Source organism: Protopterus annectens, chromosome 2.part0 (assembly GCF_019279795.1).
Source record: "Protopterus annectens isolate FY-2018-M chromosome 2.part0, PAN1.0, whole genome shotgun sequence".
Classification (NCBI taxonomy): Eukaryota; Metazoa; Chordata; order Ceratodontiformes; family Protopteridae; genus Protopterus; species Protopterus annectens.
In genome coordinates this window covers 776,680,284-776,698,448 of record NC_056728.1, presented here as the reverse complement: position 1 = coordinate 776,698,448, position 18,165 = coordinate 776,680,284, and positions in this window count along the sequence as shown.

Here is an 18,165-nt window from a genome sequence, read left to right as displayed (position 1 = left end):
CTGCCTCTTAAACCTGGTTGATTTCTGTGAAACAGTCACCAAGACCATTGACGAGGGGAAGGTGGTCCACACAGCCTACCTGGACCTCGCAAAAGCCTTCGATACAATACCCCACTCGGGCATTATAGATAAGCTCACCAGCTTAAATATAAACCCCTATGTCACTAGATGGATTGCAAACTGGCTCCAGAGCCATGGCCTCAAGCTAAATGCCAAAAAAGTGTATAGTCATCCCCTTTGGCAAAAACAAAGTGCCCACAAATTACCACATAGGTGGTAATCCATTAATTACAGAAGAAGTAATTAGGGACCTGGGGACCCAAGTTGATAGCAATCTCTCATTTGACAACCACGTGGCCAAAGTGGTTAGAAAAACATTTTATATAGCCCACCTAATCATGAAGGGATTCACATCTAGATCAGGGGAGGTCATCGTGCCTCTTTACTCATCCCTCATCAGGCCCATAATTGAGTACAATGCCCGTTTTGGGATGTACCTTACCAGACACCTGCAGCAACTGGAAAGACCCCAAAAGTACCTCACCAAGAGGATCAAAGGGCTCAAACAGATGCCATATGTTGCCCGGTTAAAGAAACTCCAGCTCTACTCAGTGGCATACCGCCTGTTCAGAGGCGATCTGTGCCTGACGTATAAAGCCATGTCCAACCGAATTAATGGACATGCTGCAACTCAGAAAATCCAAATCCCATCGAGCTACGCAGACTTGAACCTCAGCACTGAAATAAATAGGACATGCTGGAGGGACAGATTCATAACCCAGAGGCTCCCTTCACTCTGGAATAAAATCCCAGTCCAGGTTAGGCAGAGTCCCTCATTGACTCTCTTCAAGAGGAATCTTGATGAGTGGATGGGAGATCGTAGGTTTACCCCGGGTATCACTTCTGTGTCACTGTTAGACAGAGGCACAGTATACTAACCTCGAAAAAGGGCATAGCAAAATTAATTTAAAATGGGTGGCGAAAGCCAAACACACTCTGGCTAGGCTTATAAATGCCCTAGGGCAGACAGCCTAGTATGAACCTATGAATCTATGAACCTATAAGTATGTAAGAGTGGTACAGGATATGTATGAAGGTAGTGTGACAGTGGTGAGGTCTGCGGTGGGAGTGATGGATGCGTTTAAGGTGGAGGTGGGGTTACATCAAGGATCAACTCTGAGCCCTTTCTTATTTGCAATGGTGATGGACAGGTTGACAGACGAGATCAGACAGGAGTCACCGTGGACTATGATGTTTGCAGATGACATTGTGATCTGTAGTGAGAGTAGGGAACAGGTGGAGCAGACCCTGGAGAGATGGAGATATGTTCTAGAGAGAAGAGGAAAGAAGGTTAGCAGGACTAAGACAGAATATATGTGTGTGAATGAGAGGGAGGATAGAGGAATGGTGATGATGCAAGGAGTAGAGGTGCCAAAGATGGATGAGTTTAAATACTTGGGGTCAATAGTTCAGAGTAACGGTGAGTGTGGAAGAGAGGTGAAGAAGAGAGTACAGGCAGGATGGAGTGGGTGGAGAAGAGTGACAGGAGTGATTTGTGACAGACGAGTACCAGTAAGAGTGAAAGGGAAGGTCTACAAGGGGGTAGTGAGACCAGCTATGTTATATGGGTTGGAGACAGTGGCATTGACAAAAAGGCAGGAATTTGAGCTGGATGTGGCAGAATTAAAGATGTTAAGATTTGCACTAGGTGTGACGAGGGTGGGCAGGATTAGGAATAAGTATATTAGAGGGTCAGCCCAGGTTGGAAGGTTTGGAGGCAAAGCCCGAGAGGCAAGATTACGTTGGTTTGGACATGTGCTGAGGAGGTATGCTTAGTATATTGGGAAAAAGATGCTAAGGATGAAGCTACCAGGTAACAGGAAAAGAGGAAGGCCTAAGATAAGGTTTATGGATGTGATGAGAGAGGACATGCAGGTGGTTGGTGTGACAGAGCAAGATGCGGAGGACAGGAGGAAATGGAAACAGGTGATCTGCTGTGGTGTGAACATCTGAAAGAAGATGATGATAATGATGATGATGTGTGCGACATCATCATCATGAAAAAGGTAAATGGGTAACCATAGAGGGACTGGTAGTGTTGTGTATATAATGGGGTCGTCTGCATCACGTGTACCTGGAACCTTTAGGAGTCATGTGCATACCAGGATCATGTGCCTGAGAGACAGGGGGTGAGGACAACTGGAGTATGTTGTGATGCATATTAAAAAGTTTCATGTGTCCAGTGGACACCTGTGTGAAATGGACAGCTATGTATGGGGCAAATGTTGTTCTAGGAACTGACTGGCTTTTTGTTTCCGTAGGGTGAGAGTGGGATGTGGGGGAAGGAGAGTAGGTATGCTCGTGGAGGATAGGTTTGGTAGGAAAGCAAACAAGACAGCATACAGGGTCAGTATATGACACATGTGGGGGGATACACCTTAGACGGGTAGGGGTGTTCAGCAGTCACAAGCCCATGAGCTCCCAGATGGAAACAGTGGGATGGAGGTCCCCAGCCATGGGCAGCCACCACTGCACCGAACAGCTGCAAAGGTGGCTGTGCTGGGGGCTGTCTAGGAGGGGCAAGCTCATTCTGTAAATGTGACACTCTGCCCTTCAGCAGGTGTATCTGGCCTCGAAACCCCTTATTGAGCCCCCTACGCACCACATCCAGGACTGTGTGACAGCGGACAAGTTCCTGTCTGGATCTGTTCCCAGGGGAGTCAAGCCCCATCCTCAGTGGTGGTTCCACCAGAAGGTGGTGCAGAGCCAACAGAGGTGGAGGTCAAAGGCTGGGCCCCAGATGTGGTGGTGCCCGCTGCCATGGCCAACTGAAGTGGGACAGGAGGTTCTTCCGGGACCCCCAAACCCATATATCCTATGGTGTTGCAGTTTTAACACAGATATGGCTTTGTAATTGTCAACAGCATTCAGGATTACTTATAACAGCATGCACAGATATGCCCATCAACCCAACAGAACAGATGGTATACATTTGCAGAGGGAGCACAACACATGCATATATACTGCATGACATCTGTACAAAGTGTAGAAGACTTGTGACTGCAGCTATGAACTGTGGCCCATTATTGGCATGTCATTGAGAACCTCAGACAGTGACTGTCATACCACTGTTTCATGTGACATATGTCCAATCAGGGATGCGATGGCAGTAACTCTCATCATTATCACTCTGTACTGACTGCAATCCTCACACTATGCTTCTGCAGTTCACAGATGTGTGTTCAGTGAGTAACACAGGAAACAAATGGTTCCACACACTGACCAGTCCACAGATGGCCCTACAGATGGGGGTTCCCCTCACAAACAGTGCACTGTCTTGTCAGTTTTAAAACATGCAGAATAGCCATTACCACACACAACTTGTTCAACTGGCAGCAGTCTCAATGAAGCATAGCTACACATACATGCTGTAGTCATGTCTGGCTCATCACCCTCCTGTATTTAGGCTATTTTCCACTGTGTATGTTGTTTGAGGAATATCCTCATATCATCTGTGATGCTGTTTACCAAACACCAGATCCAGGTTCCACTCACAGCGACTGTCATGGGCAAACACCAACATGATGTTCCTAGATATTGTACTGTGTTTTCATGTGATTGGCTATGGGAACATCACCACAGCTGTTCCACATGCAATCAGCTAGAGGAGGACTGCAATAGGTGCAGAGGCCATCATCTGATCATGACCATCACTTACAAAACACAAGCTGCTGCTGAGCAGGTGTACAACTCCACATCTACCAGAGAGTGTGTGGGAGGGACAGACAGAGGCAAAGTACATCAGAGAAGGGCTTGGAGATTAAAACCTAAGCATTGTCTGTCACACGCCTACCAGTACAGGGGTTCAAACCCCGATGGACTAGCCATTACTATTACAAGTGCATGCAGTTACTCCATGTGCCACAAAGCTGACATGTTGGTGTGCTGTAAGAACATATATGTGTGCTGGTGAGCAACATCTGTAACAGAGATATAATAGACATACATTAGGTGTAGCACACATGGCTGTCCACATGAACGGATGTCATTGTCAACACAATTTGGCATGTGGTCATCACACCATGTCACAGAGAGGTGTGATGTGCAGCTTCACTGGACAGGGATGCATAGTATGGCAAGAGTATGTTAAGTGTATGGGACAGAGATCTGTCAGGCATGCTGTGATCCTTGTACTAGAAAGGTGGATGTCCATGAAGTATGTGTTTATTTGGGTTCAGGATGTGTTAAGTGTAGTATGTCCAACACCTCCGGGTTGGACATGGCTTTATTCAGGTAGGCTGCATGCTACATAGTGCAGCTAGGGATTGGGAAGGGCAGTGTAGGCCATCTACACATGGGAAATAACCCTTAAAAGAAATATGTGATCTATTATGGGTCACATGAGTGTTGAGTATGGCTGAGCAATTATCTCTATATTCCTGGATGGCATGCTGTCATGATTAGAGGTGCCACATATGACAACCTGACTGGTGTGGTGAAGTAACTATCAAAGGAAAGACTACTGTCCAGCTGCATCCCATACACACACAGTTGCCATTACATTGACCACTGCCTAGGTGGTAGTTCATGGGTACAGGGTTTTTAACATAGGGGATGACAATGCAATACTTAGCTGTCAGATTGTGGCCATACGTCACACACCACACATCTGACACACAAAGGCCCTTCTGTATGTTGAACGCAGCACACATTGAGTCAACTATTGCTCCTAGTTCATAGTCATTTGCAAACATCAATAGGCTGATGCCTTCTGTGTTAGTCTGTGTGGTATAGATAACAAAGAGGGAGTACCAGGAATGAACCCTGTATTACTGTGGCTGGCACTGGTTTGATGTGCATGTATTAGTCAAACACCTTCTGTAGTGTTGGTTCTTCCAGCAGTCCAGTTGCCAACCACTCCTGTGACATAGGAATATACACCTATTTTACTGAGTGTAGCTGGAACACAGTATGGGTGATGGTGTCCCACGACCTGGCAAGGTCATGATATGCAGTGTGAATCAACCTTACTGTCATCTACATCTGTACCGAGTACATCAAATACATTGATCACGGTTCATGGCCTTACAGACTAGACTCAGCAGGGTAGTTATGCACTATTTCCCATTATCAATGGTGTCTCTCCCTTTGTGGGGTGTGATAACTGTTGCTATGCACCATTCGGTGTGTGTACACAGCCTGACATGGAGCTATGATTGAACATGATGTGTATGTGGATAGCTGATTGTTCTTACATTTGTGTAGGATACACCCTGGGATGTTGACAGGTCCCATAAAAGCTGTATGTATGGTTTTAGAGAGTGCAGCTTGTACCTGCATAGTTGTTATTACAGGGGCCCTGTAGTGTACATGGATATATTACTAAGTGTACCTGTTGGAGGGGGTGGTGGGAATGGGCTTAGGTTCTCCAAGACCCTATCTGGATGAACAGGTGGTATTTCTGTAGGTGCAGTACTTCCCATGCCATAGTGCTGTGCAGCACGGCAGGTCTTGTCGTTGCCATTACGATTAATGACACAGCTATAGAATGCTCTGTGCTTGGCCTCATAATATGTGGCTGATTAGTTTCACAGTAGCTTTGTGTGGTTTTATATGGTGTATCTGCATCTTACTGAGGCTACCAGGGATCACCTACACTCATGTGTGTTCACTCTTGCAACAGTTACTACCTTCTGTGGTACAGTTTAAAGCATGGTACCACCAGTTTGCCTACTTGTTTGTGTTGGGTTGACTCCTGGTTCTGTTTCAATGGCACAATCACTGCATGTATGTGACTGCTTAAGGTTCAGTTGTGTAGGATTCAGCATTTGCACATGCATTGTCCGTCTGCATGGGTGCCATGACAGTCACCACTCTGCTCTTAGGAAACATAACATTGGCAATGGAGACTGACTATGTGTAACATACTGTTAGCCCTGTTTGTGTGACTACTGTGATCCAGGTCATTAGGGTTGATGGAATTCAACATGCATTGAGGGCAGGTGTTGGTACATGAGGAGTCTTCCCAGTTCATAATGGAATAGTTGAGAGTAGCCATTATTATGGTTTTTTGTCTCAGACCTAATTTTCCCTACTACAGCACATTATGACAGTTGGGAAATCCACGGCATGGTAGGTGATCTGTCACAAGGTGCAATTTGAATTCCACTTTGGCACAAAGGTAGTTGCTCAGCATAATGCATCTGAAGTTATGCAAGTGCAACTAGCGTGGGGGTGTACATATCCTTCAGGAATATGGACACACCTGCGGCCCGTGTGTTCCAATAAAGGATAATGGGCAAGAGGTGAGGTATGTGTTATAACATGGTCATGCAGATGTGCTAGCCAGAGCATTGAAACATGTCTCAGCCACTGCACAGATATGTTCTCCATGTTAGGGATTGACATATGTGTGTCTGTATAGTGTTTCTGACATGTATCATTGTGTTGCGAGACCTGCAGTTTATTGCTTGGCTGTCCCTGTAACAGCAGTGGACCTTCACTTGAACTGTGCATGATGAAGGCACTATAGGCGAAGCATGAGTCCAAGGCTGTATCCAGATTCCCAGGGGTGACAGGTGCAGGCCCTGTCTGGCAAATCATCCGGTCTTTCAACCATGTTATCTCAGGCAGACAGATACTGGATACCCTTTGACTTGTACCAGTACACTAGACAATTGTGGAATACAATCCTTTTGTCCCTGTACTGTAGTATCATTCTGGCCAATGGCAGAATGCTACCCAGGCCTTGGGACATACCTACATGGGCTACAAGACCTGACAGTTCCTACATGTGTTTCCATGCAGTCCAGGCTACTGCATCACAGGTCCTGCACAACAACATGGAATATGCCAGAGCCATGTTTATAGTTCAAAAGGTGGTCTGAGTGTATAGGTATGTGGCTAATCATGGCAGACAGGCAGCTGACAGTATGTATGCCCTCGTATAGGTTGGTGTTTAACATAATGCTAGAGTTTGCATTCACAAATGAGTACTGTTGGGTATGTTTCCAGCCACGTGTTCTGAGGTGTGGCACAATTATGCAAACTATGTCATACAGTTTGTGTATTTCATTGTCTGTATCTTCCAGCTTGGGAGGTCACTTGTTTGGCCAGATACTTAGAAGCGTCTGTGAATGTGTGTAAATTTCTGGTAGTGTGTGTGGGTGTCCTTACTGTGTTCTGGTAAGGGTATGTGTTGGTTGTGATGATGAGATGCATGTATTAACCTACACCTCATGACTGTCCAGTCAAGTCATGGCTGTATACTGGGCTGCCTTCCAGTTTCCCCTGTAGCTGCATCCCAAAGAATGCGTGTGGCGTGGTGTTAGGTGGGTTTGGCAGTGTACATGGCATAGAGATTACATTCCCCCAGGATGACCACATGCACAAAGCTGATATTAGTAAACACCAGTAGCTGACTAGTGGACATGCCTGTATGAGCATTCAGTACTACAAGTACCAAGTACTGTATTTAGTTTACTTATTGCTTATGAAGATGTTTTAGACAATGATGCTCAGATGTAAATATTTGTGTTATGGACATGACAACACTGGCTATTATGGAAACATTGTAGCTACCTTTAGCAGCAATCCACTTCTGAGGAGGACATCACATCCTGTTAGTTGATTACAGATGATGCAAGTGTCTGCAGGTCTGTTTCCTTCTCTGGGTATATACTCACATATCCACCAGGACATGAGCTCTGTTGGGCACAGACACCCACTCTCCAAACATGTATCAATAGACTCTGATGCCACTATCAACATGATCAGGAAATAATCAGACAGTGTAAGCCATCACCTATGAAGTGGCTATTACACATGGGTAACTGTCTCCTACATCTTACACTCCTACTGCAGATGTTACACTGGAATTAAAGATGATATGAAACCTGTTTCATTACCAGTACTGTGCACTACCTTACATACAATATGTGCAAGTGGCTGTTAGGTTGGCAATGAGAGGTTAGGCTACACAAACCTGGTAGTTCAACCAGTGTGTCTCTTCTCTCAATATCCACTCTATGTAGGTGTGCACATAGCAATTTGGCCCAGCCCTGTAACAAGGGTCACTAGACATTTGCATAACATGTACACATGCACAGCTGTTATTGCTTGCAAATGATACTAGAGAGGTCCAGCCCTGTAACAAGGGTCACTACACATTTGCATAACAGGTACACATGCACAGCTGTTATTGCTTGCAAACGATACTAGAGAGGACCAGCCCTGTAACAAGGGTCACTACACATTTGCATAACATGTACACATGCACAGCTGTTATTGCTTGCAAACAATACTAGAGAGGTCCAGCCCTGTAACAAGGGTCACTACACATTTGCATAACATGTTCACATGCACAGCTGTTATTGCTTGCAAATGATATTAGAGAGGTCCAGCCCTGTAACAAGGGCTACTACACATTTGTATAACATGTACACATGCACAGCTGATGTTCATCGTGCATATAGCTGCAGTCATAACAGATGGGTTCTCCTGCCGTCAGGCGGGTCCTTGGTCGGCTGAATTCCAAAGTCTAGGTCCGGCGTCGGTTGTCGTCACTTCTTCCCTGATGTCAGTGCGACAGGGGTTTAAAGGAACCAGCCAACGCCATTTTCTTCAGTCTTTCTTGCCGCGCGGTGCCCGAAGCAGAAGCAGTTCGCAAGTGCCGGTCGGCCAGCTCCTGAAATTACAAAAATTTTGAAACCGAAGTCTCCTTGAAAGCTAAGTACCCCGTTGGGGAAACTTTTCTTGCCTCAGACCGATGTCAGACAAAGTTAATAATTGTATTTCATGTGGGAAGCAAATACCGCATAAGGATTTCCATTCCCTCTGTATACCTTGTTTAGGACCAGACCACGACGTCTCAGTCTGTCGCTTTTGTGCTACATTCAACAAACGCACCATTAAGCGTCGGGCAGAGTTCGCCCAGCATTATTTTGGAAAATATTTTAACTATATTATGTCGTCAGATACTCTGACTCCAGTTTTGTCTAAAAAACGCAAAGATAAGGACCGACACACGAGGTCCGCGGCCTCTACCAACACCACGCCAAAGCCGACTACACGTGGTCTGGTTCGCAGCGAGGCACCTACGCAGCCCCTGACTACTGACGACACTTCATTGGCGGTGTCTCCTGTGCCCGAGGTCGCAGGCTCCTCGGCCCACACCCCGACTACAGATACCGAAGCCACTCTTGGCGTTGAACCTCAAAATGTGGACAGGTCTACCTCCACTCAAGGTGTTTTCAGACCTTCCTCTTCTTTTTCCATCAAGGCTTTCACTAAGTCTAAAGCAGCCATGCATTCTAAGAGACAAGCTACACAGGGCCCATCTCCAGGCCCCATGCCTAAAAAACAGATGCTTAAAATGGCTGAGGATTTAATTACTCTTATCAGGGGTTCTCAACCCCCACCGGACAAAAGGCCCAGAGTGGAGGAAGAATCCCCCTCCTCTGATCAGGGCTCCATTATTTCAGAGCACTCTGATGATCAGGAACATTCTTACTCCCCTTTTGAAGACTCTGATGCAGAGGAATCCATTCCTTCTGTATCCCCCCAGAGGATTACTCATTTGGGGAAACTTTGCATACCTTAAGGGAACACTTCCACTGGGAAGGCCAAGATTATTCAGATTCCAAGAAAAGGCTTAGGGAATTTCTCTTGCTACCTCAGCACAGGCCTCTGGCTATACCTCCTGTCTTGGACATCCTAGATGACGTTTACTCGGAGGCCTGCCTTAACCCGGATTCTCTGCCTCCAGCCCCAGTCAAGCCTGACAGGTACTACAGGGTTCCTGACTCACACCAATTTCTATACAAAAGCCATGCTGCTGACCCAGAAACCATCTCACAGGGCCCCAAGGGAATTAAGGCCTCCACTGCTAAAATCCATTACCTTCCGAGAGAGATTCCAGATCCTTAGAAAGGTGGGGAAAAAAGGTATATACCTTGGCTACCTTAACCATGAGGGCCTTAAACTGTCAGTTCCATATGCTAAAATACCAACAGTTTTTGTTATCACAATTGAAAAGTAAAATGTCACAACCTGAACAACCAGACTTGAAGGAGTTGCAGGATTTGATGCATAGTGCAGAACAAGTGGGTAAGCATATCTTACAATGTGGTTTTGATGCTCTAGAGGCCTCATGTAGAGCTGCTGTTACAGGATCAGTCATACGTAGACGTACCTGGCTCAAGGAGCAAACCTTGCCTGATCATATCAAAGTTAAATTACTAGATGCCCCTCTACAAAAGGATGTATTATTTGGTGCTAATGTTGAGGAGGTATTAAGAAAAATGGAGGAAAAGGCTAAATCAATGCAAACTGTGAAAGATTTCCTACAGGTACAACCCCCACGTTTCAGTAGAAATTGGCCTTCCAAAAATTGGTCCTTTCCAGCCATGGATAGACCCCAAAGAGGTAGATACAAGCGCCCGAGGGGCAGAGGACAATCCCAAGGACCGTTTAGAGGCAGACAATGGCAAGCTCCTACACAAAGAGGTGGTGAGGATAACTCGCAATCATTCAGAAAGCAAGCCCAATGACTTTCCCCTTTGCATGCCAAGCAAGACTCAAATGGCAGCCCCCTTAGGAGGAAAACTGGCATTATTTTCAAAAAATTGGCATATTGTCACAAAAGACAAATGGATCCTGGACATTATAAACAGAGGCTACAGATTCCATTTTCACACCCTTCCAAAAATGAGAGGCATGCCAAATCTGCCACACAATCAAAGGGCAGAGGCACAAAGGCAAATTACAGATCTCATAGACATGAAAGCTATTCAAGAGGTACCTACGCACGAACAAGGTCAAGGTTTTTATTCCAGACTATTCCTGGTACCAAGGAAGGGAAAAGATTGGAGACCTATTTTGGACCTATCCATCCTAAACACATTTCTACTCGTACCAAAAATCAAGATGCTCACTCTACAGCAGCTTCTTCCCATGCTGGGCAAGGAGTCTTGGCTGGTAACATTGGACCTCAAGGAGGCATACCTGCATGTCCCAATCAGACAAAATTGCAGAAGATACCTCAGATTTCTTGCAGGTTCAACCCATTATCAATTCTCTGCATTGCCCTTTGGCTTATCTACTGCACCCAGAGTATTCACAAAATGCCTGGCATCAGTAATTGCCTACTGCAGACTTCAAGGGATACAAATATACCCCTATTTGGACGACTGCCTGATCCAAGCGGACAGCAAGCACATTCTTCTGAAACATCTGGCTTATGTAATAATGTTGTTGAACTCTCTGGGATACACAGTCAACAAAAAGAAATCAAGGCTAATACCCTCTCGGAAGATAATTTTCCTGGGTGCCAACTTGGACACAAACACCCAGATGGCCTATCTCATGCCAGAGAAGCAGGGGCAACTAACTCAATACTTCAGAGCACTAGCAACTTGCACCAGGCTGACTGCAAGGAAAATCCTGCAGGCTCTGGGATTCATGGCATCTTGCATCTTACTAATCCCATGTGCAAAGCTGCATATGAGGAAACTTCAATGGTACCTGAAAAACCTATGGTCTCAACACAGCCACAGTTTGGAAACAATAATACCACTAATTCCATGTCTACAAAAGGAATTTCTGTGGTGGGCTCAAGCATGCCAAACAAACACAGGTCTTCCATTCAGCAAGCCTCAAGCAAATCAAGTCATCACAACAGACGCCTCGGACTATGCCTGGGGGGTGCACATGACAGATTGGTGCATTCAGGGCAAATGGTCCCAAAAAGAAAAGCACCTTCACATCAATCAAAAGGAAATGCTAGCAGTAATAAATGCTATTATAGCTTTCAAAGACCTTCTGCAACCAGGTCAACTATTGATAAGAACGGACAACACCACAGTAATGTGGTACATAAACAAACAGGGAGGAACACATTCATACCCCCTATGCAGACTGGCCATGTCACTTTAGAACATGGCCATGGACTTACAAATTGAACTACAAGCACAGTACTTGCCAGGCAAGGAAAACACGCTGGCAGACAACCTAAGCAGAAATATGACAGATCCACATGAATGGAAGTTACATCCAAAAGTTTTTACAGAGATAATCCAAGCATGGGGAAGGCCAGACATAGATCTCTTTGCCTCCCACAAAAATCACCAATTGACAAAATTCTGCTCAAGGATTTTCCATCCAAAGGCCTGGAGAGTGGACACTCTCTCTTTCAGTTGGACATCAATGACAGTTTATGCCTTCCCACCTCTTCCTCTGCTGCCCAAAGTTCTATTGAAAACCAGAGCAGACAGACCAAAGATGATTCTCATTGCTCCAGACTGGCCAAGACAACACTGGTACCCACTCCTGAGGAGCCTGACGCACTCCCCACCATGGACCCTGCCTCTAATGCCTCTTCTCCTGACTCAGCACAGCTTCAAAACTCTTCACAGCCAGCTAAAACACTCAATCTAGCATGGAAGATTCCTTAGCATCACAACAGACCCTACTCTCCAAGGAGGTGCAGCATGTCATTTTGGAGGCCAGAAGGCCATCAACTATAAAAGCTTACTCCGCAAAATGGAAACGGTTTTGTGTCTGGAATGAGAAAAAGGGCCAGGATCCTGGAAAACTGAATTTACCTCAAATACTACAGTATCTAGCTGAGCTGCTAAGCAGTGGACTTTCATTCTCCTCCATCAAAATCCATGTCTCAGCCATTTCTGCAGAATACAACACTGATCCACCCTTATTCTCTCACCCTCTCTTAAGACAGTTCCTCAGAGTGTCTAAGAATCTAAGACCCCCAAGGAAACAACCAATACCTGCTTGGGATCTCAATTTCATTCTGGAAAAACTGACCTTGCCTCCCTTTGAGCCAGCTGCCTCATCAGATTTGCAATATTTGTCATGGAAAACAGCTTTCCTTTTGGCTATCACCTCAGCTCGTAGAGTTTCAGAACTACAAGCTCTCATGGCTGTGCAGCCTTTTATCATCTTCCATCATGACAGAGTTTCCTTACGAACCAACCCGTCCTTTATGCCTAAAGTGGTATCCAGGGTAGCTTTGAATCAGGCCATACACTTACCTACCTTTTATCCTAATCCTCAAAACAAAGGGGAGAGATTACTACATTCCTTGGACATCCACAGACAACTGTGTTATTATTTGGACAGAACAAAGCCTTTCAGAAAATCAGAACAGCTCTTCGTGTCCTGTGCTATAGGAGCTCAAGGAAAGCCAATTTCCAAACAGACAATCTCAAAATGGATAGCCCACTGCATACATTTTTGCTATTCTTTTCATGGCAAAACTGTACCTACAGGCATCAGATCTCACTCCACAAGGGCCACAGCTACCTCTGCAGTTTTCCTCAGAGGAGTTCCTACCAAAGATATTTTGGAAGCAGCCACTTGGAGTTCTGTGCATACCTTCTCCAAGCACTACCACCTACCATTATACTCCAAAACTAGAGCTGGCTTTGCCACTGCAGTCTTGCAGGGCATCCTGGCTCCTCCTAGTTCCACCTAGTGCCTACCACCCCTTTCTTAGCTTTGGGATTCTACCCATCTGTTATCACTGCAGCTGTATGCACGATTAACATAGTACAGTTTTGTACCTACCATAAATGTAGATGTTCAAGTGCTAATACAGCTGCAGTCCAGGTTTCCCTCCCTCCTTCCCCTCTTGGGACAGGCTTATTGGCTAACACCTCCTCATACAACCTGATTGGGGTATTCATTTATGGTGTATTTGCTTGCAACTACTGTATTTTGATTATATTGCATTGCTTTATTACACAAATTTATGTATTGCCTTCCTTCTGGGGGCACCTGACATCTGGGGCAAGAAAAACTGAAGAAAATGGTGTTGGCTGGTTCCTTTATACCCCTGTTGCACTGACGTCAGGGAAGAAGCGACGACAACCAACGCCGGACCTAGACTTTGGAATTCGGCCGACCAAGGACCCGCCTGACGGCAGGAGAACCCATCTGTTATGACTGCAGCTGTATTAGCACTCGAACATCTACATTTATGGTAGGTACAAAACTGTACTTTATTGCTTGCAAACGATACTAGAGAGGTCTAGCCCTGTAACAAGGGTCACTACACATTTGCATAACAGGTACACATGCACAGCTGTTATTGCTTGCAAACGATACTAGAGAGGACCAGCCCTGTAACAAGGGTCACTACACATTTGCATAACATGTACACATGCACAGCTGTTATTGCTTGCAAACAATACTAGAGAGGTCCAGCCCTGTAACAAGGGTCACTACACATTTGCATAACATGTACACATGCACAGCTGTTATTGCTTGCAAACGATACTAGAGAGGTCCAGCCCTGTAACAAGGGTCACTACACATTTGCATAACATGTACACATGCACAGCTGTTATTGCTTGCAAACAATACTAGAGAGGTCCAGCCCTGTAACAAGGGTCACTGCACATTTGCATAACATGTACACATGCACAGCTGTTATTGCTTGCAAATACTAGAGAGGTCCAGCCCTGTAACAAGGGTCACTACACATTTGCATAACATGTACACATGCACAGCTGTTATTGCTTGCAAACGATACTAGAGAGGTGGATATTACATGTGTTATGTGCATGGATAGTTACCTAGCTCTTCCAATTATCTTTGCTATCATGCTGCTAAACTGTCAGATGAATACAAATGATATGTATCCTGTTATTGAGTATTGTAATCGCCAACAGACATAACTACTGTTTGCATAACATAACAGAAATGCTATGTAGAATGGAATACAGATCTGCCTAAAATACTGTACATTACACAGTTATTGGCACAATATCCCACAATGCACACCATATTTGCATGGTAAGCCCACCTTTGACATGTTCATCTTACTTATACACCCATACATATGTCGATTGTTACAATATATCGACATATACTATCCCCTGTTATAGCACATACTTGTTGGACCAGTCCTGACACTGACAGTGGCTAGAAGCGAAATGGTGAGTTCCAAGCCCATATCATCCCTTGTGGTATATGTGGAGTTTGCCTTGTGACCTACAGCAGTACACACATGGAATACTACAAGCATTACTACTGCTCAACAATACATCGCTACAATATAGCTATTTCCACTATATGCATTGATTACACTGTAATTCTTACAGAACAGGTACTACATACACAGACATACTACATGTTATACATACCTTCTTAGTAAGTGGAGGTGTTATTGACTAGTATAATACTCATTTTTGGTTCGTCTTTCAGTGTTTTGTACTGTCCTACAGGTAGATACAGATGGTTGGAATGCGTGACAAGGCAACCTTTTTATAGTTACAGATCAGTAGCATGTGCTATCCTGATAACCAATTGGTGTTCCTAAGTAGCTAATTACGTGCACATCAGCTATGCTGCTACTGCCTTAGCCAATACCATGGCAAAAGTGGAGTATAATTGAGTACTCCACTTGGGCGTTGTCCCTTTGCCTTACTTATGAGGAAGACAGCCTGGAAGTGTTGTTTGGAATCTATTGCAACAGCTGTATGGAGATGAACAGTAATATATTGTGTGTAATGCCTAGAGGATTTGGTTTAAATGTGAGTACTGCTGTTATATTTCTGAACATTGCTACTTGTGTAGGGTTTGTCTGTACCTAATACTTCTGCATATGTTTCAGTCTGGCCAGGATGTTTGACCAGCTCATGGCTGTATGGCTATGCATATAATGTTAGGGGGTTTACAGTGTGCTCACCAGACATCTTTAGTTTGGTGTAAATGTGTATCATACTGTGCTGATAATCAGTACTTGGTAACACTTCCTGGTGTACAAACCTTTCAACCCTCTGAAACGGGATTAATTCATACAAACCCTGTTACATCAGCAGCTGTTCAGTTGTATAACAGCAACTATTTCACATAGGGCCATGTTAGTGTGTCTGTGTCCAAGTATGTTAAGGTTTCAGCAGATGTTGTACAGTAGTTGAATAATTGGTTATGGTATGACAGTATGTATTGATGTAATTATTTTGGTTGTGGGGTAGATGTTGGTGGGTGTACATAGCAGATGCAGGTGTGTAGGAACCCCTTTTATACAATGTCTATATGTGTGTAGGTGTTCTTTCCCTATGTGAACACCTATCCCTTAGTGGACTAATACTATGGTAATTGCAGGCTGATTCATTAAGCACTGTTAAATGCTTCCTGTATAGCATGCAGGTACTGTTAGTCCTTGAGTCCTTTGGGCAATACATCAGAATGTAATAAAGTTTTGCAAAATGAAAGCTGTCTGTGTATTTCTATCATGGATATTTGCAGTCATTGCAGTTGTGTTGGCGACTGTGTCCATAGAACATATTTGTAATAGTCCCAAAGTCCAAAGGATCTAGCACTCTATCCCCCCCCCCCTTTTTTCCTAAGAAGGCTCTGCCCCGTTGTTTTAATATCATTATAATAACAGTTTGTACTAGTCCGTGATGGACTTGATGCAATAAGAATGTTTCTTCTTTTGTCCGCAAATGTATATATGTGAGATGTTTTCGAGTTTTTTGCTTTAACTTGTTTTTTAGATACGTGTATGGGAACGTGTTATTGTTTTAGATAGGTGAATAAGAGTGTATATTTTGATATATACCTCATTTTTAAATTTAGTATATATATTTTGTGAGTATTTTTATGCACTGAGCACTTTAAATAATGGCATAGATCATTAGCCATTGTGAGCAACCAATCAAATTTTATATGAGACTATTTAAATGTTTGTAAAACTGTGAATTGTTATAAGTCTGATGAAGCCTATTGGCGAAAGCGCTCACTGTGTTCTTTTTCATTAAAAGTTTTATCTCATATCAAGAAGATTCATCTTTGGTTCGTGGAGATTGTATTGTGACTGTCAGATACCTAGCGTTTTATAGCCTGTTGAACAGCGTGTATGCCTTTGGACTTTGGGATTTACTACATTTTTTACACGCTGGTTCTTGCCTCCGTCTGTTTGCTTTTCTGCATTGGTTTTGCTATATTTGTAATAGTGTTTTGGCATATACTCTTCATATGTTATGTTCACATTGTTTGGGGGGGCAGAATGTGTGATTGCTATGGTCCATGTTATACTCAGATATGAACACTTTGGATACTGTCTACACACATGTATGTATGTGTGTGTGTGTGTGTATATATATATATATATATATATATATATATATATATATATACATATATATGTATACATACATATATATGTGTGTGTGTGTGTATGTATATAGATATATATATATATATTATTGCATACGTTTATCTGTACCTCCATAGATGTGTAGATGTTTTTAACCTATCTATATATCTACATATATATGTAGACCTGTATCGACATGTCTCTGTATATATCTCTCTCTCTATTTATATATATATATATATATATATATATATATATATATATATATATATATGAGCATACACTTTTCATTGGGTACGTGGCGGGTGTTCCTATTTCAACACATTCATCCCTTTTGTGTTTTAACCTGTCTGCATACACAACTGGGATCGATACATCCCAGGTAGCTTAGTGTTAGGTTACTCTGAGGATGGAGTAGATGGTTGGGGGTTCTAATCCGAGAAGGTGTTATTAGGCACTGGTAGGGAAAGTGTGAATAATGCACATTTAAGCGGTTGTAAGCAGGTTTGCCCATGGTCTGTGCGATGTTAAGCAAAGGTTAAACCTGTGAAGCTCTTCTCGTTTACGGTGTTTCAGCACCGCTTACCATCGCACAAACCCATGGAAACCCGCTTACAACTGCTTAACAGTGCTTTAATCCACCTACATCCAGCAGCCCTTATTCTGGCCCTCAAAACAACTTAACAGCCCTTGAACCCAGGACCATGAACACCACAGTCACTGACTTTACCACTAAGGCATCTGAGATATGTGCAAATGTTATGGTGTTTAGAATATACATTTTACTACAGGCATTCCTCACTACTGAAAATAAATGTGACAGTCAGTTGGTGTACATATGTCTGATACATGTTAATGTTCATATGTTTGTGAAATTAGGTGTTGCAATGTGACATGACAGGGTGTATTATGAATGAGAGGTTCTTGTTTTGTGTCCTTTTTATATTGTCCCCATACTCCATGTATACACCTCCAGTTCACTTATTGAACATCCAACCCAGGCCCTCCTTGATGCATGATTTCATTTCCTATCATTCCTC